The following is a 23,386-nucleotide window of genomic DNA, read 5'->3' on the forward strand; positions in this document are numbered from 1 at the left end:
TTGGCACTACCCTGTTGACGGTGGGCTACTGTGTGATAACCCCACCGGCACAACAACACACAGCCTCGAAGGCCTGACGGTTCTCGACGACACGCGGACGGACTCCGGAAAATACGGCCCTCGAAAATGCTTGCCATGGCACGTGGGAAACGTTTTCGCCGCTGGCAGCGCACAAAGCTTCCTTACAGAGTTACGGCGAAGTGTCCCCCCCCCCCCCCCCCCCTTGACCTGTAAAATTATTGAACGACTCTGGCCATACTCCTGATATGTCGCATCTGGCGCGATCTGAAATTAGGAAGGACTAACTACACAGCAAGGTTCGTTTCGGGGAAAAAACAAATACGGAAGGCCCAATGTGCTCACTGAGAAATCTGCAGATGGAACGGGGGCTGATGCTGACGGACATAACTACTTCGAATTAAGAGCCTGACACATGAACAGTGCGACTGCACCAAAGTATAACCGCCGTACAACGCTTCGGGAAGCTGAACAGCGCTGAAACAGTGAAGCATTATCCCTAATGCACTCGGCGGATAATGCTTGCTAGAGTGACGCAAGCCAGCAACTGCGCGACTCCCGTAAACGAGAGCACGAGGTCGCTGCCAAGGGGGGCTCCCCGGGGAGCGTGTCGCGGAGGTGTAACAAGCCGTCATCGCGGACAATGCGCGCAGCTGCCGACCGTGCAAGGGGCGAGCAGCCGGCTCCCGAGGCGCGGCTGACGCGGCAAATCCTGAGCGATAACTCGCAACTGTCAAAACAGGATCGCGGGGATGGATCCCCGCAGGCCGCCTCGGACGCGGCATCGCACACCACGATGCGCCGCCGCCTGATCGCCGACGCCAGCGAAATCGATTTGCCATCGCCAGGGATTTTCGGTCGGGTTTAACACGGCTCGCTATAAAATTTCTGACGTGTGCTGTGGAGGCGAAACGCTAAACAAAAGGAAAAAAAAAAAAAGCCCCGGCTCCTTCCAGGGAGAAAAAATACCTTTCCGCTCCCATTACATCGATTGCCCATCAACTCCAGGTCCCCAGCACTGGCGCTGTCGCGTACCGAGGTTTTTCTGCGGCGTTTCCTTCGCCGGCGACCGGCTTCCGGGGGCATCTCGAGCAGTGAGCCAAGTCCGGTACACCTCAGGGCTATCGACAACTCGGACAGCGTGCGACCGGGATTACCACGCGCGTAGGCGGGCCGATAGGAAAACGTCTGCCGCGCCAGCAGACTCTGGAAGAAAAACTGAAGAGCGCTGGGACGATCGAGCAGCTGACGCCAAGGACTTATGCAGCCAACCCGAGGAAAGCGCAAAAGAGGACGCGGGTGTGTGTAAAGCTCTTTCCCCGGCTTGAACAAACTGGCGAGGAATCAAAGTGCACACAGGGCTTCCGCGCGTGCGCCCTGGGTCCCCCGACTGGCCTCGGGACCTCTTGTCGGCGGAGAAGTGTGTTTGCGTTGAATTTAGAAACCGGATCCTGCTGGAAGGAGCGGAAACGAACCGGACTTGTATCGAAGCGGCCAGTGCGACGTAAACAGGTTACGAAGCGTAACCGAAAGCGGGCTTTTATGCTGCAGCTCGCCAGAAAGAGCAGCCCCCGATACAGTGGTGCTTTGCAGACCACGCACGGTGAGATGGACTCGGAGAGGAATGCGACCAGCGTGGCTGCAAAGCGAAAGGAACCGGCATCCTTTAATCACAAAGAAAGCCACGCGCAAAACAGCGCGTCGCCAGCGTTGCATTAGCAGGACAAGGTAAAGATAACAGGGAAGTGCATAGCATATCAAGAAACGGTACAAAACTTGGAGCACAGGTATAAACGAGAAATAGCGTTGGTTCGCAGTCACTTCTATCCCGGGAGACGCCTGGCTTCTGGGCCTCCGCCCTCGCACCAGCAGCGGACGCTTGTTCGCGGATGTAAATGCCTGTCCTCTCCACGAGGAACCTCGTCGAGGGCGGTCGTTTATCGTCGTTATTCTCCGTTTTGCGCCGCTGCTCGGCGCCTGTCTTCCGCCCATAATGGGCGCCCACTTCGGCTGGCGACACTCCAGGGCTCCGCAGATAGTCGCCACGTCTCGGGGGCGCGTGGGTCTAAAGCGGTCAGCCCCAGTGCAACCATGTGTCTCGCAGAAGCTGGTTGGACGACTTGTGTGTTGGGTCTCATGGCGCAAGGCAGCCATCGTGCGCCAAACACAGGGTTGAGTTTGTGCGTGTGTAACGGCCCGTCAGACAGCTTTGGCACCGACGATCCGCGCATGGCGAATATAGTAGAGTTCCGGCACCCCGGTGTTAAGCCTACGTAAGGTTCGTAGACATCCAGGGCTACCACTAGATAAAGCCCCACCGCAGTAATTTTCACTAACAGCACTTGGCAGTAGCGCAGATAAATGTACACAGTGAACGGTTCGTTGCTCCGATAGCAATTAATATGTAGCCCGATATCGGCGATGCAGTGAAAAGTGCACTTCCCGGGACGGACACATTCGCTCCCACAAGCCCTTTTTCGCGCGTATTTTTTCGCGCCTGTCTTTTGCTTTGCACGGCAGTGTGTTTTTGCAAAGACTGCAGAGCTTCTCGCTGAGATCGGTACGATATGAACATAATGATAGCAGGATCCAGAGGTAAACCGTTCTGAGAGCATAAAAAAAAAAAAAAAAAAACTCGTAAAATTGAAGGAAAATAATTATATACATATAGGTCAATTGTTTCATTGCCTAGAACAACGAAATGAAGCACAAAAATTTCCAAACCAAGTTTTCAGCGCAGCGCAACCTCACCACGCACTGCAATATCCGGTCTGTTTGAAATGATGCTAAGCATCACGAGCAGCCAAATCAGTGGCAAGCCTTAGTTGCAACCAGCCACCATTAATGTAATATTGCTACGAAGTTTCGCAAGAGGCTTGCGGGAGCACGCATGCAAAACATGCACTCGAACCTGAACGTGGGAAAAAGGAGCACAGACAACCATGCAGCTACTCAACAGTGACGGGTAAGAATAATACACTCATTTACGCCGACTGTAATGTACGCAGTATGTAACTATCTTTTCCTGAAAAAAAAAAAAAACACAAATACTCGGCAACGTATTTGCATAGATGCCAAAACAACTACTTACACCTATTCGGAAGTCTAAAATAAACGTGCTCGACGAACTTTCTGCGGTCTTGCTCTTGCTTTTATTTGTCTTTTTGTTAAGCTTTTTTCCTTTTACAAAGGGTCGCATTTCCATTAGAAAAAACATTTGGGTTTAGAAGATGGGCCATGCGCTCAACATGCGCCATGCGCTGGAATGAATGTCAGGTCGACTGAATACCAAGCACGGAGCGTGATACAAAGGCAAAAAGGAAATAAAAATAGGCAAGGCTGCAGCACCCCGTATACTTTTGTCCGTGACTGCACTGCTCTTTAAGCAGAAATGTAGCGTTTAGTCTGCGGAATCAATTTTAGCGATCTGCATGGCGTCCTTCACCACGCCTCAAAATCTTCGCGAATCTGTCTTCGCCGAAAAACAACTCCTCGGAGAGTTGTACATTTTGTACTGCGTAACCCTGCCAGAGGGCAGGAGACTCGCATAACCTGGCGCTCATCCGGGGAAGATATGCCGGCTCAGAGCCAACACTCGAGCCTGCAACTGCTCGAAGCGATTTAAAACAAAGCGTACACACGCTGCAAAGCCTGCAGCTCCGGTGCCTCGTGCGTTATTAACCCAAATTGCCGGGGGGATGCGACATGTGTGGCCGGCTCGCGCGAAATCGACGAGACCGAGTTCGCGGCGCAAGAGAAATTCACTGATCTGCGTAATGGTGCTCGCGTTATGCTGGCATTCGCGAGCGCTCGAGTGGTTTATAATTACGGGCAGCGCACGCCTTAACGACTCTCTCGGAGGCGCCGGCCGCCGGCTTGATGTTTAAAAACGTGCGCGCGCCGCCGCAACGTATATACAGTGGGGCACGTTAACGAGCCCCCCGATTCCCAACAAAATCAAAGGACGTAATAACGCTCGCATAAAGGGCGATGCGGATTATTTGGTGCCCGCCTTACATCGCAAGCTTGACGCTGTTATCGTTACCCTAAACGTGTCCGCGAAGAAAGAGTTTGAGCCGCTTCCGCGCATTAAGGAAGCGAAACGGCGCGCGCCGGAACCTCGTACGCAGAGAGCGCATTATCGCCAGTTCTTTCTCACCAGCGAGCGAAATCGATTAACTCTGAAGGGGCAGCGTATTCGATTCATGCTCACAAGAACCGAACGAATCACTCGCACACTAGCCACTCAAGGCCGCACGGGCTGCTCTGACCAGCGACTACGCTCGACGTATGAGCCAGCACGACGAATCGGAGACAAATCACGCGGGAAAGTTCTGGGGGCCACTTTCGTGGGTGTCGCTCCGGTAGGACGTTGCTCGTCTCGGCCGGACATGCCGAGACTCGGACGTTAGCACATTGGCTCACGAGATATCAAGCCGGGTATTATTTCCTCTTTTCGTCCGTCGTGGAAAAAAAAAAAAAAAAAAAAAAAAAAGTTCATTCTAGAGCGTGTTTTATTTATTTATTTTTTTCGCACGGGATTTGAGTTCAGCGGGAATTTTTCAGCAATCGACAGCGCTATTTGAAGTTTCCTGCGTCTGAAATTTCGCGCTACAAATACATTCTAACTGGCCGCATTCGAGGGCTTACAAGAAATGCGACAAAATCCCTTATGCTACCTTAATGGGACAAAAAGACAAAACTTGGTTCGCGTAGCTAGCGGAACCGCTTTCATGGTTTCGGTTTCTTTTTGCGGCAGGAGTGCGGGAAAGTTGATTCTCACTTTGGCACTTTCTTATGGAGGCCCGCCAAACCCGATCTCTATCATTACTAGAGCTCTCTCTAGTTTACCGCTGACGGTCACGCGGTACGTGTTATCTCTGCCCTGGTTTACCAGTTAGGGTAGTCGTTCAGATAACTGATAACGTCTGATGGCAAAGTGAATCAGCGCGACTGAGGAGTCGCCACTCTACGTGGTCTCTCCTCGAGACAGCCGCACCTAGCGAACGTGTAATGCAAGCGCTGACAGGACACTGCGCCAAAATTAGTGTCAGGCTTTCCTGAAGCACAATAAATATTCAAAAAAATTGCACTAAACATAAAAGAAATGGAAATAGCAAAGGGCGTATCGTAGAAAATAAAAGCAGCTGTCGATCAAAATGTCTAATAAAGTTAGCGCAGTACAACGAAAAGCAACATTTGGGATGATACCGGCGAAGGACGTTCCAGCTTTGGCGCCTTTGAATACGTTCTGCACACACATGCAACGCGCCTCGCCTATCTCACAGCGACCGAAAGGAGAACAAGAGCAGTCCCCTCCCGCATGCAGCTGGACGCGCGCACGAGCCCGACGGGAGGAGGCGGCCGCCTGCAGCACCCAAGTGCACTTGCTGATCGATTTCTCATCCCGTCCTGTTCGCCTCACATGCTGCGTTGGCAACAATTTTCAGACACTCCCGCCCCTGCGATTTTTCTCGGCGTCCGTAGATAACCATCGCTTTATCAGCTCCATCCATCTTACAGGGAAGCGAGAAACACGCAACGCCAGCTTGGTTAGTATCTCTGAGGCGAGATGCGCTCGCCGAGTTTCTCCCAACTTTCACCACGCAAGTGCCCGGCCTCTAAAGCTCAGTAGATATCGAGCGTTTCTGCATGGGTGGGAGTCAGCTCACGGCATACCGTCGTCAAAAGGCGGCCTTCCGGTATGCACAGTCATGGACAAGCGGTCAAGCAAAAGACAATCAAACAGCGCCAAGGATAAAATTTTTCGTCTGTTCAACGAGGACTAAAGTAATCCACTCCTGAAAAATACCAACGTCAAGCCAAAGCAAATAAATCATAGTGAAAACCGGTGGGTACCCCATTTCCGCATATACGGCATCACTAGGTGGTCAAGAAAAGGTTCATCCTTTTAATGATACCGTCAACTCACTTCTTAGAGATCTCACTTCGGAATCTGGAGTCAGGTCAAGTGAAACCTCGCGCACCTCGCATATGCGAGCCCCGGACGTAGGATTCCGGCAACGAAGAATGCCAGACACAGTGAGAGACAATGATTCAGCAAACCGAACTAGGCTAGCAGAAGAACGGCGCCACCAGCGCCAATAGACAGATTCCCCAGCCTGTCGTAGCGCGAACGCCTCAACGTCGTACGACCAACCAGCGAAGAACAAAATCAACGTAAGCGGACGTCACAGAGAAGGAAAGGAACGTCAGCGAAATGACGGAGCGATAAGCAGAAGAATCCACCGAGTGATTTACGGATGCAAGCAATCAGATAAGCTTGCAAAGATGGAGGCGAACCATCGTGACAACGCAGAAACGACAGCGGCAAATATTACGGCTCGTCATTCATCGAAAACAACACTTCGGCAGGCCCAACCAAAGGCGATAAGCTGAGGTAAACCAGCAAAAGGAATGATCTGACGCAGGCATTTCGATGCTCCAAGATTGGAAAAACAACAAAAGCACCATTTAGAAAAGCGTTCAGACTAAATCAGCAGAGCTTGTTTGCACGCTACTGCCCGATCGTCCGCCTTTGTTTTCGCAATCCTGCATCCCGTAAGCTGCAGCCATGACTGCGCAGTTCCACAACGTTGTGGAGAACCTAAATATGGCAGCGCGTTCCTACGGGCAGCGCCAGGGTCCATTTTTAGCAGGCACAGTTGCGTCCACGCACTCGGGTGGCCGGGATGCCGACTGGCCACAGGCGCCGCGTGGTCCAGTGACGCAGCGCAACACGCGTTCCCATTTCAAGCACCGCGCAAATAAAGGCACGGAGCCCTAATCACCCGCAGCGCAGAGGCCGGCCCGCGGCTCGGACCGCTTTCGGGGCCGCGCTCCCTGTGAAAAATGGACCAACCGGAAGGACGTGCGCGTCAAAGCGGCGTAGCACACGCAGCCGCAACCAGCGCCATCCTACAAAAAGACGACAGGCTCGGACACAAAAACAATAAAATCGCCACCGGCGCCACTGCGACCGAGTAATAAGCCCGCTCAACAGGACAAAAAAAAAAAAAAAAAAAAAAAAAAAAATCTCTAACAAGTAAAGAAGGACGGAGAGCAGGCAGCAACGGCCTTTAAGGAATAACGAAAGCAGCCCTTGCGCTGCCACAAAACGCAGTCTCCTCCGACGACATGCACAGCGAGTTAGGACGCTTCAAAAACTCGAGCAGGGAAAGCGAAACAAGAAACGCGGGGCAATCCCTTCCATTTTTGACATATTCCTCGCAGCAAGGCACGAAGAGCAGTGAAGCGACGTCTTTCCGTCAAGAGGCGAGCGCCGCCGCGGACTACACTCTCACAATGCAGCGCCGATCCGGGACGCGTTCCTTTCGGGCTACGCTGCGAGGCGGGAAAAATATATTACCTCGAACCGCTCTTGCGAGAAGAAGAAAATACGTGTCATGAGATTCTCTTGGCCGCTGGCAGAGTGAAACTTGGATATTTCGAAACGAGGAGGATGTTCAACAGGCCTCTGTCGCCAAAAATGCTATCACCCTCGCATATTCTAGCGGGGCACTTGTGCAATCGACAATGATATTAACAATCGACACTTGCGGCTACAACCCCACTAAACACTGTGTTCAAGGATCGATCTCCCACGCATACGGTTACAGCGCGCTGAGGTCAGCAGCAGAAGTTGGCGGAGTGCGGGTTTGCAGGAAAAATGATTTCGGCTGAGTTACGGCGACCAACCGATACCTGCACTCAGATGTACTGGGTAGACACCAGGCAGGGCCGCAGAAAATTCGAACGCACACTTTCCGTAGACTTTCTCTGCCGAAAAAAAAAAAAAAAAAAAAAAAATGGGGGCCTCCGCTGCTCACATCCCGCAGATTCCCGTTACGGTTTTCAAAAAAGCCCCGTTTCGTCGAAACGGAGAATACGACAGTCAGATTTCGTTCCCCCTCGCACCATCCCCGGAGCCATCGCCGCGAAAGCAATGCCCGCTAGGCGTACAGGCGGGATATTACACATGCACTGACAATGGACGAGTGCTGTGTGCGATGTAAGCGCCAAGCGGACGCGGGGGCCGCGCCATACGCGCCTCCTCAAGCAGACCGCACCATGGACCGCAGCCCCCCCCCCCCCCCCCCCCCCCCCCCGATCGCAGAACATTTGCTCGAAATGTTCACAAAACGGACATCACGTTTTTAAATTATCTCTGTAAGAATGCGATTCGCGCCTTCGTAACGCGACTTCGGCCGCCTGTATTTCTGCACACCGCATACCCTTTGCGTGTCTCCTGGTATCACTGAGGGAAAATCGGAAAACTTGCGGACGCTGGGGGTCCCTCAGCCATGAGTATACCGGATGTTCTTTTTTATATTATATACAAGCTTGTCCAAAATTATTAAAAAAAAAAAGGGCAAGTCGTTCTAGGGTTATTTTGGCCATGTGGTTACATTGAGATATAGAGATTATATTGCGGGTGGGGGGGGGGGGGGGGGGTACACGCAGCGGCGAACGGTGGCGGCAGAAGCGCGCGCTGCCTAAAGCCTATCAATAAAAGTTTATTGAGAGGCTTTAGCACTACCTCGGCTGCAGACGAGCTGGTGACGACGGAAGACGGCGACGACGACACGAAACGCAGGAACGGGCGCCAAAGAGCTGCGCTCTAAAAGAAATTCTAGCGCGCATTACGAGGCCCGTTCCATATCGAAACACAGCGCCAGCGGGCGTAGATTGCTCCACCTCTATGGCTCCACCTCGGCGCTTTGAGGCCGGACTGCGCGTATTGGGTACCGACGCGGCGGCTGGCTATCAGCGAGGACTCACAACGAACTACTCAGGGGATGCCAGCACAGTGACAAAATCACTGGGTGGAGCCATCTAGGTGACATTCGTGGACCTTGTGACGGGCACTACAGTTAGCTTTTAAGAATTTTTCGTCTCTCAGCTATGCTTTTTGAAGGGCGAGTTCCAAATGTGCAAGTATAACATAGCCTCTAAAGTGCAAATTAAAAAGTTCATTAACGTATCTAGATAATTAACGAAATGAATTAGGCATTCTGCCTCATCCATAACTACAGCGCAAAAGACCGGACAGAGATGAAGGAGGGACACCACACACAACGTTGTGTGGTGTCCCTCCTTCATCTCCGTCCTATCTTTTGCGCTGTAGTTATGGATCATCGAAAACACCAACTCGCCCAACTGCTTTTGTCGCATTCTGCCTCTTACCTGGCACCCGCCGTAGACCTCTATACAGCCTCAGGGCTAAAATAAATCTAAAGCCAGTCACTTAAGTTTTAAAAATTTGGACCTTCAAAAAAAAAAAAAAAAAAAAAAAAGAAGAAGAAGAAGAAAAGAGACGCCCGGTGTAGCGATAAGCAAATACACCGCGTAAACAAGTGATAACATGCATGGCCACTTATACCGACGCGAGAAAGCACGCATTTTTGGGCTTAGTGCAAGAACGCCCATGTATACGAATACTTGGGTATGCTATAAAAACGGCGCTTAAATTTAAGCCTTGCACTGCAGCCGCTCCTATAATAAATATCACAACAAGATAAATCTTGCACTGGAATTTGCAACGACCACGAAGTACTTGCTAAACAGCAAGCATATATATCTCTAGAAGGGCCCATATACATGAGGCGCTGTTTTACTAATGCACCCCTATGGTTGAGTTCAGACGGTTGAACGGGCATATATTTCAAGCGCGAGCAGCTTTGGCTGTCTCAATAATGACAGTCCAACTTACGGCATATATGTGCGTGCTGGTGATATGGCGCTTGTTTATCCACATCGGGGAGGACATTACGGTTTCATTATCATTCAGTTTCATTCCGTTTCTTCGCGACACTCGCCCACGTCATGAGACCACGCCTTCGCTATATAACTATAGGATTAGCCACTCGGGCATGGCGATGGTAGAGAATTGAAGAAAAAAGAGGGAAGAGGGGAATAAAATCGCTGTATTATACCACGCCTCACACTGAAATAAATGTCTTCGTACCATTGTCTACAAATCATTAAACGAAAGCAAAGAAATTGGATGTCCGAGATTTAAAAACAATTCATGGGAGAGCTGAGGCCCTCTTCTCGCTTATCGCATGCAACCCAAAATTAGAAATTTGCTATATTTTTCACATGCACGCCACGGTTAATAAAAAGACATGGAAATGAACATGGCTTATGGCACAAAAGGGGCATAGATTTCCATATATTCAAATATGAGCGATAGTGGCTGTTGGACTTTGCTAAGTAACTTGTTTTTAATATACAGGACCACAGCTGACGCACAACGTTTGCCTTTGTAGTTTTTTTAACATTTACACGCCGGCGTATTACGAAACGCGTACAGGCGCATTGAAACCTATGCGGAAAGATCGGGTACCAGCTGCACAGCGCTATGATCAGACATTTGTCCCACATGGTCTGTCAATATTCGGCAAAGCTAGCGCATGTATATATTTAGCCACAAAAATTCATTACGCCTTGCCAGTACTTTCATCTAATTTTCGCAACTTTTGTTTGGGGGTCTTCCATGGAAGCCAATGCGACGCGATTAACTTTTCCGACCTGTCAGCTCCGATGGAGTAAGTTTAGTCCATCTTTATGTAGGGCAGACTGTTTCCCGCTTTACGTTTTTTTCGCGACACATCCTACCCAATACTTCGAGCATTTCTGCCGACAAATTCTGTTAACGCTTTACCTACATTGATTGTGTTTTCTTCTAACTTCGCAGACCGTCCTTGTTTGTGGGGATTTATGCGTGCGTATATTTTGCTGTGCATTTTCTAACTGTCCGTTTTTCGACAGTTCTTGTTTTCAGTATCACGAAAACGTTTGTACAAAGACTTGGATTTCGATGCTTTTAACTCCTCCTCTGGACTGCTCGATGTATAGTGGATTCCCAGGGCATGACGTCCTTGCGCGGGTACGAAAAATGTTACTCTCACCTTGCACCAAGACTCTCTTCTACAATTTACACACGGAAACATTGCCCGTGAAGACTTGGCTTCAGAAAAAAAAAAGTATTTTTGTATCATCTGTGAACTGTCGCCTTTGTGACATTTCTGAAAGTATTGAACAAATTGCTTCATCAATTGTAAGGACGACATTTTGTTCTGAGATGTCTTGCAACGAACCTTCTTGGAAAAGGATTTATTTGGCATCATATTCCATTCGATACTTCAGCGCAACGCAATATAGTTTTTGTAGCTCTAGATGACTCTCTACTTGGAATACATACATAAGCTATATCTTATGGAAAACTATAAAATGGATCGGCACTGTGAATTTGTTCCTTCAAAAAAATCTTAGTGCTGTCAAATGATTGCTCAACTGAGGGAAGTTCATGAAGAGACCGATTTTGAAGCACTCTCTAAATTTGGTGAAGTGCTCGGGCTTACCTCCCATCTAATGATGTTACCGTGTATTTTGAGGTGTCATTTGTGATGGTCCATGAAATCTCTGCAAATAGTTCATTTAAACATATACATTTTCGATCTAATAAACACCATGTTAGGAAAAAAAAAAGGGGGGGCCTAGACGACTTAATTGGTAGCGTGTCTGGTTGGCAACACAAAGACTTCGGGTTTGAATCCAGAATGAAACATTTTTTTTTTAACGAGGAATCTGTCATTGAACTGAGCGAGACATTTAATTCACATCTACTTTACTATTCCAGGCATCAGACGCTGAGTTTCCTGCTGAAAGTGAGTCTTAAAGCCGCCAACATGGCTCCACTGGGACGTCATGCTGGTAGGGCGCTACTAACGAAACAAAGGACAGCTGGGCCGCCTGTACAGGCTAGCTTTCAGTGCATATTAGAACGAAAGTACATACGCCGCGTTGCTACCAACTTTATGCGCCTCAGTCAGAAATTCATAACAAAGTACTTTTTTTTTTTTTCATACAATATACTTCTTTTTTTCTTTTCCAAGGGCTATCTCGTACGCCTTACCTCCTCCTTCATAGTGAGTCAACACTAAAGCGTTTCTGACAAGAACGTCCTTGCGACTTTGAACCTTGAATGATCGAACGCCCGCACGGCGCCAATTCCTCAGTACCTGCTTTGCTGGGCTAGCGAAATTGGCATCCCTTGACCTAGTCTATACTCATCCCATACACGAATCAAAATTGAGCAAACTGATATGGCAAAGTTAAACAGATTTATTCCCTTCTCAGAGTGCAGCCTTCAGCGACAGCAAAGCAGCGAGCCCCCTTCGTGCGGCAAATACTGCGGCCATCTGAGCGGAAGGAAGCGAATTCGGGAGGCATCCATGTCCGAAGATGAGTTTTCGCATGCGCGTGGCTCCGCAGCGGACGGCGCTCATCGCTCTGAGCGCTGGCTGACACACCCGAAGACGCTCCCCACTCGGCCGCGAATGGGCTTTGGCGCCAAGGGGGAAGGCGTATCAAAACGCCATTAGCAGGAAAGAGCCAGAGAGACCGCGGAGCTTCGAAAAGGCGCTGCGATGGAACGACGCGAGGAGTGCAGCCCCGGGAAGGGGAAGAGCAGGTAGAGGCGCGAACACCGGGAGCGGACGCAGTTAGCCGGGCGGTGCCGTGTAGCTTACAAATAACGCCAACCTCCCGTCCAGCGTTTAATGGGTGCTCAGTTTGACGAGCGGAGCGTCGCACAATGGGGTAAGATCGGCGCTGGGAAAAAAAAAAAAAAAAGCGGAAAAGGTAGACAGCGCGCGCCCGGGAGCCGATTGGGCGCCGTCCTTCCGACTACCGCGGCACGCGATTGCGCGGAGCCGAACGCGGGACCGCACGACGTCCACAAAGCGCGCGTCTTCTCTGCGTCCCCCCGCGACCATTTCTGCAGAGTGCATCAGTTCAGTGACCGAAGCCGATCGAGAGTGATGCGCGCGGATGCCGGCACAAAAGGGATGTGCCTGCATTGTGCGCTGCACGTCACTTGCCCTCCTCCGCATCAACATGAGAGTCGGCCGACAGAACCAGTGCGGCGGGCTAAATGGCGCCGCGGGATCAACTGCGAGTTCGAAGCGTGCACCGAAAGGCGAGTTGCCATGCGCCGGGTAAATATGAGCACCGATGGGAACGAGGACGCAAGTGGCACTCGGAACGTACAGCGCGCATACGCCGCATCGTTCGCGGTATGTTTGTCAATTCTCTGCGCGGCACATATCTTCTCGTACTGTATCACGTGAAACAGCCAGGGCCCAATAAATAAGCGAGTGAAAAACGACTTCTGTGACAAAGCATGAGCTTTTACTCCTCTGTTCCATAAAGAAGAAAACAGCATTGCCAAATTTCACATCCTTTCATGACCAAGTAATGCAAAACGGTCGTGTTTCTCGCCTTATGAGGATAAAAGCCGATAGTGTTGCGTCCTAAAATGCGCGAGACTTGTCATACCCCCGATGACATGGTCCGATGTGATTGGACAAAATCTAGAAGAAAATGCGAGGAATTCGCACACTCACGAGTGTGCTCTTACGTCGTCCATATTTATCGTGGATAAAATCGCAAAGGCCAAAAGCTAAGCGCACGATCCAATAAAACCAATCAAATGAAATTCACGCGAATCAACGAAACAAACAAACAAACAAACAAAAAGGGCGTAAGCACTGCGCCATCCTCCAGGAAGAAGAAAGCCGGCTAATCGCAGAAACGGGGCGGCGTTGGGATTTCGCAGTGTGATTCCACATTACAAGCCGCTGTGAAAGTTATAGTTCGATCGGTCTGAGTAAATTTGGTTTATTTGGTTTCGTATACCTACGGCACAGAGATAGAAATAGAAAAAAAAAAGTTTTAAGTTGTTTATCCGCACAAGTGTGTAAGTGCTTGACAAGTGTAAGATCACCTCCAGGAAAACTGCGCACGAACATCGCTAAAAGATCTGTGCCACTGTTAAAATGCTCCCAGAATTTTCAGAGTTCCCTTCTGGTTTCCCACCCCGCTCCTTTTCTTTTGGGATACAGGAAGGCCGGATACGAAACAACCAGTAATGACGTGGCGGTTTGTAAAGCAGGGTCACGAGATAAATTCCGGCCGAACAAGAAAAAAAAAAAAAGAAGAAACTGCGAGGTCATGGCAACAAGCGATGCCCCAACGACGAGACCGCAGTTGTTTGCCTTTCCCTTCCTGGGCCGACGAAACGAAAGGCTGGCTCAACGTGAACAGCCTTCCGAGTAATGCGCCCGAGAAGAACAGCGCTCGGCAACATCCCGATGAAACAGTAATGGACGAGGAGGCACGGCGCTGAAACGTAATGCGCCCCGCGCACGTAGCCTGTGATCAGTGAGTGTCGCTCACGGGGTGATAAAGCCCCGCCGGGCGAAAGTAACCAGTAACCGCGCGTTTCAGTGGCTCGTAGGTGAGTGCATATATATATATATATATATATATATATATATATATATATATATATATATATATATATATATATATATATATATATATATATATATATATATATATATATTGCAAGTGCGCATTTTCAGACAGAAGCGGCGGCCACGCAGGTGAGAGGATCTTTCAGATCCCTGGGGATGGACGGATGGCGGAATATGGCTATTGGCGCAATTCCAACAGCGCTCTGGTGAAGGGACACCGGACGGCACAGTTCATTCTACCCTCAGGGGTCAGAAAACGCGCTGTTTATGATTTGATCAGCTAATTCGGCACCTCCACGTACCCTGCCTATATACTGCGCGGACCACCAGTACACGCGCGCGGGAGAGAGAGACAGAACGCCTTTATGAGTTGTGGACTGTACCATCTTGGACCAACTTGGCCACACCTGGCCGCTGGGTCAGGGATGAGGTGGTTTCATGCTGTCAACGATTGAAAAAAAGAAAAAAAAAAAGCAGTGTATCGAGATTGCGCTGGGTGTTTTGATACTTTGTAATGCCACACGATGGCTAGATTGCTATTCCCACTATCTAGGCAGCAACTCTATATGCAGACCTGGAATTCATCACAATACGGTATGCTTTCAGTTTAATCGCATTTAATGAAACAAGAAAATGTTTGTTATAATACACACGTGCACCGGATGTAGAAGAATGCCTTTGCCACTCAACCGGGTACAAAATCCACTAGACGCGATTCAAAATTACGGAACCGAGCTAAGGCGCGCAAGTTTACCAGCCCCTCCAAGGATTTCGAGACGCACCTGCCGCGCGCTTCCCTTTTGTAGTTGTTGTTTTTGTTGTCGTTGTTATTGTGAAAGAAGGAAAAGAAACCACTGACCACGAACAAGGAGTTTCTCGTGGCGGGAGGCACAGAGCCGTTGCTAGCAACCGCAGCAAGTGCCAGACGCCACGCTCTCGCCGCGCCATCTGGCAATCAAGAAGCAACCAGAACTCCTCCTTCATTCCTCGACTTCACTGCATCAGCCAACATTTATTCATTAATTTGACCACAATTTTCATCCCTCATAGCATTTTTATGCCCTTGGGCAATAAACTTCGCAAAAAAGAAAAAAATAGACCTAATGAGTAACGCGTCTTAATTCTCCTTTTCTAGCATGAGGATAATAGCAGAGATGATGATAGGCTAGTCAGCGGCGCATTTCGGGAGAGCGTGTACTCAGCATTGGACAGGATTGGACTGGACTAGATTAGATTAGACTGGATTGGATTAGACTCTGTTGGACTGGTTTGGATTGAATTGGACAAGATTTGCTGGATTGTATTTCACTACAATGAACTGTACTTGATTGGACTGGATTTGATTAGACTGGATTGATTTTGATTGGATTGTATTAGATTGGATCGGAGAGCAGAGGAGTAGGCAGCCCAACGCTTCGCTACGTATATCTTGACCTAGCTGAGCTAAGCCACGGCCAATTGTTTTCCTGTAACGATGCATCAAGCGAAACTATAAGCCACGTGTCGTCTATAGTAGCAGCCAGCACCAACAGTCATGCAAACGTAATGCGTCCGTCAATTGTTTCGCCCGAACAACGCAAGGAGGGAAGAGAAATAAACTCTATTTTGGGCACCTTCCAGAGCTCCAAACAACTGCTAGTTAAAGAGTATTGGCCTCAGCGGGAGCGCCACACGGCTGTGGCGTAATCAGTTCGAAATTTGGCTTCCGCCTGCCCGGTTTAAATGCGAGCGCATACGCATACGCACCCACACACAAAAAAAAAAAAAAAAATCAAGTCGAATGGTGAAGATAACTGGTCATAATCATTATCGGCTTCCGCTACGCGAAACGCCTCGAGGAAAACAAAGGGAAAGAAAAGAACGGAGAGAGAGAGCCGTCTCTCGCAATGGCGGACAGCCGAGTGACCAACATCCGATGCCCGTGCTATCCGAGCGTAACTGACGCGGTGAGGAAGGCTGAAAGAATGCACAGAAATATCTGCAGCTGACTATTATGCGTCGCGTCAAGCGTATGCCGCCCCGCATGCACTGGTCATCAAAAGCGCATCATCTTCGGCTTCGGGAGTCGGGCTACCGAGTGCCCGCCCACTCACTGTATAGAGCGTTTTTTTTTTTTTTTCTTCTTCTTCTTCTTCTTCTTTTTACGCACTCGTCGGAAAGCATCGATTATTTTCGCGAGAAAAAAAGAACACATTTACACGGCGGTTAGAGAAAGTTCGTGATAGTAATGCGAGGAGAAACCGAAAGCCTGTTATCAGGCGAAAAGTGAAAACTACGAGAGGCACTGAAGCCGCCCTAAAGGTTACGACGCAACAGCGTCAGTGGCCCCCACCGCGACTCCATTTGGGGTTTCACGTTCGGCGACACGCAGTTTCTACTATTACTTCATTCGCACGTAGTCCTAAGCTATGCCGCGTATTTTCAACTACAGGTCGTAACCGACCCCCGACATACCTATAAAGCCTTGTTTTAAACAAACCGCACGAACGGGTCTACGTGGCCTAGAAGTATATAGCGTTTCTCACTCGGCATCCGAGAGCATTCGAAGTTTGATTGCTATCCCCCACAGCTGCAGGAGATTCTCCATTTATGGGCTTCCTTGACGAAACCTATGTAGCTGTCACTCATCGTCCAAATATAGGGCTTGGTTGGTTTGGTTTGTAGGGTTTAACGTCCCAAAGCGACTCAGGCTATGAGAGACGCCGTAGTGGAGGACTCCGGAAATTTCGACCACCTGGGGTTCTTTAACGTGCACTGACATCGCACAGCACACGGACGCCTTGCTTTTCGCCTCCACGGAAAAGCGGCCGCCGAGGTCGGGATTCGATCCCGCATCCTTGGGAGCAGTAGTCAAGCGCCGTAACCACTGCGCCACCCCGGCGGGGTCCAAATATAAGGAAAGCAACACAGCCCCATACTTAAAACAGCTCAAAACAGACGACGGAGAGGAAGGCCGGAAACAAGCACGAGCGCTGAATTACGCCTTACATGCATATGCACTCAGGTTGAGCGCTCTGCTATTTATATGCAACAAATAATGAGCTTCAAGCTATAAAATGTATACACGCTCCGTTGTGCTAACGTAATGTTACTTGTGCAGCCGGTTGCGGGAGTGATGAAATTGCAGAGTGCCCGTACGCACGCTCGTGCAGGCAGGCACGCATGCATGCGCATCGTCTCGTCAAGGTGTGCAGCGCGAAACAAGTGTGTGGTCTTCCATGTGCTTCTAAGATAAAATGAAATGGTCACGGGACAGGGCGGGCTAGTTCCGGTTTCTCGCCGCGTTTTTGTTCTTTGGAAGGCCAGAGAGCATTTCTATGACGCACTGGGATGACACCGCAGTTGGCATTTCGCGGGTGCTTTGCTCGTGGGACGGTTTCAGGACTTTCCTTTGCGACAACGCAGCCACTCTTCCGCGCAAAATAAAAACGCCGCTATTGTTCGCGGGGAATCTTGATTATATAATCATTTCCCTGTAGTGCTCAGAGGCCAGGCTCATCTTTGTGCAAAGAGGTGTGCAATCCGTGACTGCGGTCCTGCGGAAAGAAAGACAAGCAGACGCGGTCCGGTCAAATATACCCTCGGCCTACCGAGCGACGGCACTGCCGGACCACGCGCCGGCCATGAGCATCACCCATGCACACCGCGCATAAAAGTGGGCGATACAAACAAGGCAATTATTTAGGCCGGATTAGACAACGACCGGTGACAGGAGGAGTTTCCTAAACCTGGCGGCAGACGCCATCAATTTGGCACTTGACGAAACTTGGGGCACCCGATAAAGCGATCGGAGAAAAATGGGGGCGGCCCAAGACGCCCTCCTCGGGCGATAAGGCCCAGGCGCGACGCGCACCGTTTCATTATCCGTTATCCTCCCGAAGCGCGCACCGTGCCATCGATTTGCGGACGGCAGCGAACCATTTAATGAGAGCCTTCCTTAGCACCGTGTGTGCACAACGCTCTGCAGCAAGTCACCAGCCTACTTGGTAGAATCGATGAGCTGGGCGACACGCCTCGCACCGGGGCCGCAGGACCTCACCGCGAGGGCCACGAAAAGAATCTCACCCGAGCCACTCAACTTCGAACGGTTTCTTCGAAGCCCATCGTCCACTTGCGGGCAAGCGGCCCGAACCCGCACTTACTCATGCTCTCAAACTATACTAACTGCACCCCCGCGATTCCCAGCGGCTGACATGTTTTGCAGTTTATTATCAGGTCGGTGCACTGTTTAACGAACATCGCCAGTTCACCCCTGCCTTCGACATAGAGCCCCACGGCTTCGATTCTGCAATACTCGAGGTTTGTGAGTGGCATCTGCACTAACTTCTGAAAGACATGTTGTCTCATTTAACTATAGCCTCGTATACATTGAATGTTTTGTGAAGGAAACACGTGGCTGTCCTCTCTGTCGATTATATATATATATATATATATATATATATATATATATATATATATATATATATATATATATAGTATTTCTCTAAAAGGGGACCACACTTGACTTTTGCCGAGTGTATACAATCATAGCTCGTTAGAGCTTTTCGTTTTCCTTTCCCATCATGAATATCTTGTTCGCGCTTCAGAATGTGACGCCAGCTGATAGTACGCACACGCAGCGAAAACAGCTGAGTTGATGCAGAGTGTGTATTCTTGCACGAGCGCCTTCTTAGTATGTAAGGTGTTCAATTAGGAACAAGTTTGCCGGCCTCGTTCGTTAAAGTGAAACGCATCATGAGCGGGCCACAGCAGCCTTTATGCCACCCCAGATGCAAAAATTCACACAATTCCAGAGGAAGACACGGCGGCAAGGTGTTCCGAATTCACTTCGATAAAGAAGATGATCATGATAACCATGACTGCGCAGTAGAAGTAGGCGGTAGGATAGTGTCACGTGCCTCTCTGCGACCGAAGGAGACGAAGAGGAGACGAAGACGAAGTACGGTCGGTACGGTGTAGGTGGAGTCATATTAGCAGCATCAGTGTCTTGATGCACCAAGCTTTTGCCCTAGCTTTCCTTCTCCCCTCATGGTGGGCAGGAAGCGTATTATTCTTAGGTAGTGGCTCGACTCATATTGCCTTAGCGAAATTAGTAGAAATTTGAAACTGTTTCAGCGACGTATTTACATAAAACGCAGTTTTCTTTGACCACTTCACAAAGTTTAAACACGTTTATTACTTCGAAGTATTCACGTACAGACCGCGCATCTTCGTCAAAGTTCCTTACAGCTATACGCCAAATATTGTGCAAAACGTCGCATTTCTAAATGTACCGTTCAAAATCTGAGAGACGTTCTTCTATACGGCGTCAAGGGTAAGTATTCACTGTCCGCTGGAGCACGTCCCAAAGGAGAAAAAGAGCACTGGCCAAAAGCAGCGGCAAGACGAGTCTGATCTGTCCGCGTCATCGCGGGTTAGAATGCCGCTCGGGGTCAGATAATGCGGCAGGCATTTTAACTTTAAAGGCCCCGTTCTCCATAAAATCCGTCCTTGTCGGCGCTGCAACCAAAAAATCATTCTGGCCGGCGGCAGTTGACAGTTGACACACATAGCCGTGCGCTGACTGGTCGGCGCGTTGCGTGACGTCACGAGTCCAAGAGACATGGCAGGAGCCGCTTACTCAGGCAGTTGTGCTCCTATGGACCGTGTAAGTACTACATCCGTACGGCTTAGGTAAGATGGGAGTTTAAATCTATGCCGGGTGGTCTCTGGGACAGTGAGGCATACATTACGACTGAAGAAATTAGGAGGACGCTTAAGTTTCTTCGCCTTAAGAGTAGGCGCTGTAGTGCCTTTAACACCGCCTTTTCATTCCGCGAACTTTTTGGCATTGAGAGAGTGGCACAGTGTTGAACATCTCCAGGTTTGGTTTTGGGGGAACGGAAGGCACAGCATCTGTCTCGGTGCGCACCTACACTTAAAGTGAACGGCATACAAGTGTAGGCACTTCCATATTTTGTCGGTTCGAATCCATATCGCAAACTAGCCTCCAGCATGACCACAGCCGATGGGCGCTAAATGGGAAGCGAAATGGTTCGGTTTGGTTAATGGGGTTCAACGTCGCAAAGCAACTATAAGGGTATAAGAAACGCCTTAGTGAAGGGCTCCGGAAATTTCGACCGCCTGGGGTTCTTTAACGTGCACTGACATCGCACAGCACGTGTGGGCCTTGATTTTCGCCTGCATCGAAAAGCGGCCGCCTCGGCCGGGATTCGATCCCGCATCCTTGGGCACAGTAGTCGAGCGCCCTAACCACTGCACCACCACGGCAGGGCGGAAGCGGAATGGTAGAAAGATGCGCCAAATTTTGAAGCCAGATGAAGTGCGTGTTTTTTGCCGACCCGTTTACAACTCGTGCTTGAAACATTTCCGTCAAACTAGGGTACGGCGACGGCTTTCCGGCCGAACGATATCGGCCTATCGCGCAATACCAATTAACGTGTGCGAGAGATTATAATGGAGGCACAAACTAAACGATTTGTGATTAAGCGAGTAGCAAAGTGCATGTAACGCGAACACGGGCTCCCATGCGGGAGCCGGCAAATGGGAGCCATTATCGTGTCACACTCTTGATGGCGATTTCTGTCCCGCGCCCTGCTGGACACATGGGACGCTGCCGGGTTTTCATTTGCATAAACATTATAATGCTAACGCATTATTGTGGAGCACTACGTATTCATGACAACTCGGCGTTCGCAGTAGGATGGACGGGCGCACAGCGTGCGCTGACACCGCCCTCCTTTCAGACAGGCCGCGAGGCTGTGTGCCGCACCCACTCTCGCCCGGCTGACCCAACGGTTGTCTATCACGTGCCGACGACTGAAATCTGCTACTCAGGAAACAGCTAACGCCCCAGTAAACTCAGCCGGGACATCAAGAAACACACAAGCATCCGAAACGCCTCCAGGCGCGACACGCCGGGGTCTCTACACCGTCCACGAAACAGCACAGACTAAACGCGAAGAACCAGGACCCTTCGTGTCACGCCACAGTCAACAATTGTCGCGGAACAGCCGCAACGACTGGATGTGCACACTCGACCGCCTTCGACGGCGCAAAGTCGAGAATAGCCATTTTCAGTTCCGACGCTCGCACTGACGCGGGGCTGCTGCCTGCCTAGCCGTGGCAGTGCGCTGCCGGTTTAAATAAAGACACGAATGTATCCAGAGAGAAGCGATACACCACGGGTGCCGACTTCACAACAGCCGTGACACGGGGGTGGGGTCCAAAAAGAACAAAAAATGCGGACGAGGCGCCCACTATCTGATCGGTGCGCACCGAAGGAATCCCGCTAGGGCGCGCTTCGTCAAAACAGCATCCCCCCCCCCCCCCCCCCCCCGCCTTCCACACACAATTCAACAAAAACCCTTTCTATGTTTTTTTTTTCTCTCTCTCTTTTTCTGTCGCTTCTCCTTCTTATAAGCGTGCGCATTCCAGCCGGAGAAAAACGCATCAACTTTTCGACAGCGGGGGTTCTATTCGAAAGGAATCCTGCCAGATCACGCGACCCACGCCGACTGTGTTTGCGAAAAGGCGGCCGCGAGCACTATCACAGGGCTGGTGCACACGAGGCTGCTCGGCAGAGGCCTCCTCCCGCTCCTTCCGTGCACCATCCAGCGGCCGAGGCACGATGTGCTCGGTGATGCGAACCCCGTCACGACAGTGGAAAGGCGCTAAAAGCTCGGGTACACTCCAGCAACGCACGCGCTGGCGTACATATTTGAAAGAGAGAGAGAGAGAGAGACGTGCAACAAGCAGAGGACAGCCAGTCGTCTACCGAACAGGCTGCGAAATGAAACAGGATGAAGCTGAAACCATAAATTAAAAGAAATAAAAAAAAAAACATTTTAGTGCCAAAACACTACGGGCTAAATAGAAAGACCTTGAGGTACACTTGGAATGCCTCGACATTTGGCCGCTCCCCCCCCCCCCCCCCCAAAAAAAAAAAAAAAGAAAAAAAAAAAGTCCGTCGAAGAGGATTCCATCCAAGGAATTTCTCGTGGAATAGAAGTAAGAAACCTTACAGATATAGCCGCACTTCTTTTTTTTTTTTTCAACATGGCATTTATTAGAATGAAACAATGTTCTATATACGCGTGAAATTTGTACAAGCGGTTATTAAACCAGTGTCAAACATGGTGCAGAGTGAGACACAAGTAAGCAACAATACGCTAGAAACTAGGCACTTCAGAGCACGGAGTACCATTCCGGTTAGAAACTCAAGTCTGGGCATACTCATCAATGAGCAATCATACCATTGTAAGTTGTCTTTTGTAGACACAACATATTCACAATGTCGGCCCATTATGTGCGTTTTCCAGAGGCTGTGTAATCCAGTTAGAAAAAACACGCTTAAAGCCTCATCAACAAATTGCAGTGCAGTGAGGTATCGTGCATTAGGTGGCGTCAAATGGAGTCTTTTTTTCGATGTCCATTCAATAATATTCCAGGAGTATTGCAGCTTTGCAATCAAAGAAACAACGCTCAATGGTTTCTGGAGCATCACAAAAGAGGCAATTTACCGTAGACATAACAATTCCTGTTTTTCTAACCACCTTATAACGACCAGGGTCTCAGTATGTAGCTGATAAAAGAAAGACTTCGTACATGGCAACAGAGGCATTTTTCATACTCCTTGGAGTACATCATGTCGCGGTAAACTAAAATACAAACGAGGGTACATGTACGGAGGGAAGAGCGCAGAAATAAAATTCTTGCACAAACGCTTCCTCAGCACTAAAAACGGGAACTCTGAAAAGAAACTGACAAGTAGGAGTTTAAAAGCCAGATACACTTCGTGCATATTACACCTCATAAACAAGGACGATCCGAAACGATAGAAGACACAATATGATACAGTAAAAAGGTGCTATCGAGTGGTATCTGTCGGACATACAAGTGGCCTAGACCAAGGCTAGCGGCACTTACAGGCCGGAAAAGGTTGTCACGTCTCTAGACTCTAAGATGAATCCCACACAAAAGTAGAGAACACTTTGGAAGCGCTGGGTACGAAGTCTTGCGCAGTGAATTATTTGGAGAACATA

The 23,386-nt window shown here is 49.7% G+C and overlaps 1 protein-coding gene across 2 annotated transcripts in view; it reads right to left on the reverse strand.

Moving 5' to 3' along the window:
* Positions 1–23,386, reverse strand: part of Mcr (macroglobulin complement-related) — a 198,744-nt gene that overhangs the window by 93,911 nt on the left and 81,447 nt on the right. The window lies entirely within an intron of this gene.

This window comes from Amblyomma maculatum, chromosome 1 (assembly GCF_055883805.1).
Source record: "Amblyomma maculatum isolate TAMU_Amacu chromosome 1, ASM5588380v1, whole genome shotgun sequence".
NCBI classification, from domain to species: Eukaryota; Metazoa; Arthropoda; class Arachnida; order Ixodida; family Ixodidae; genus Amblyomma; species Amblyomma maculatum.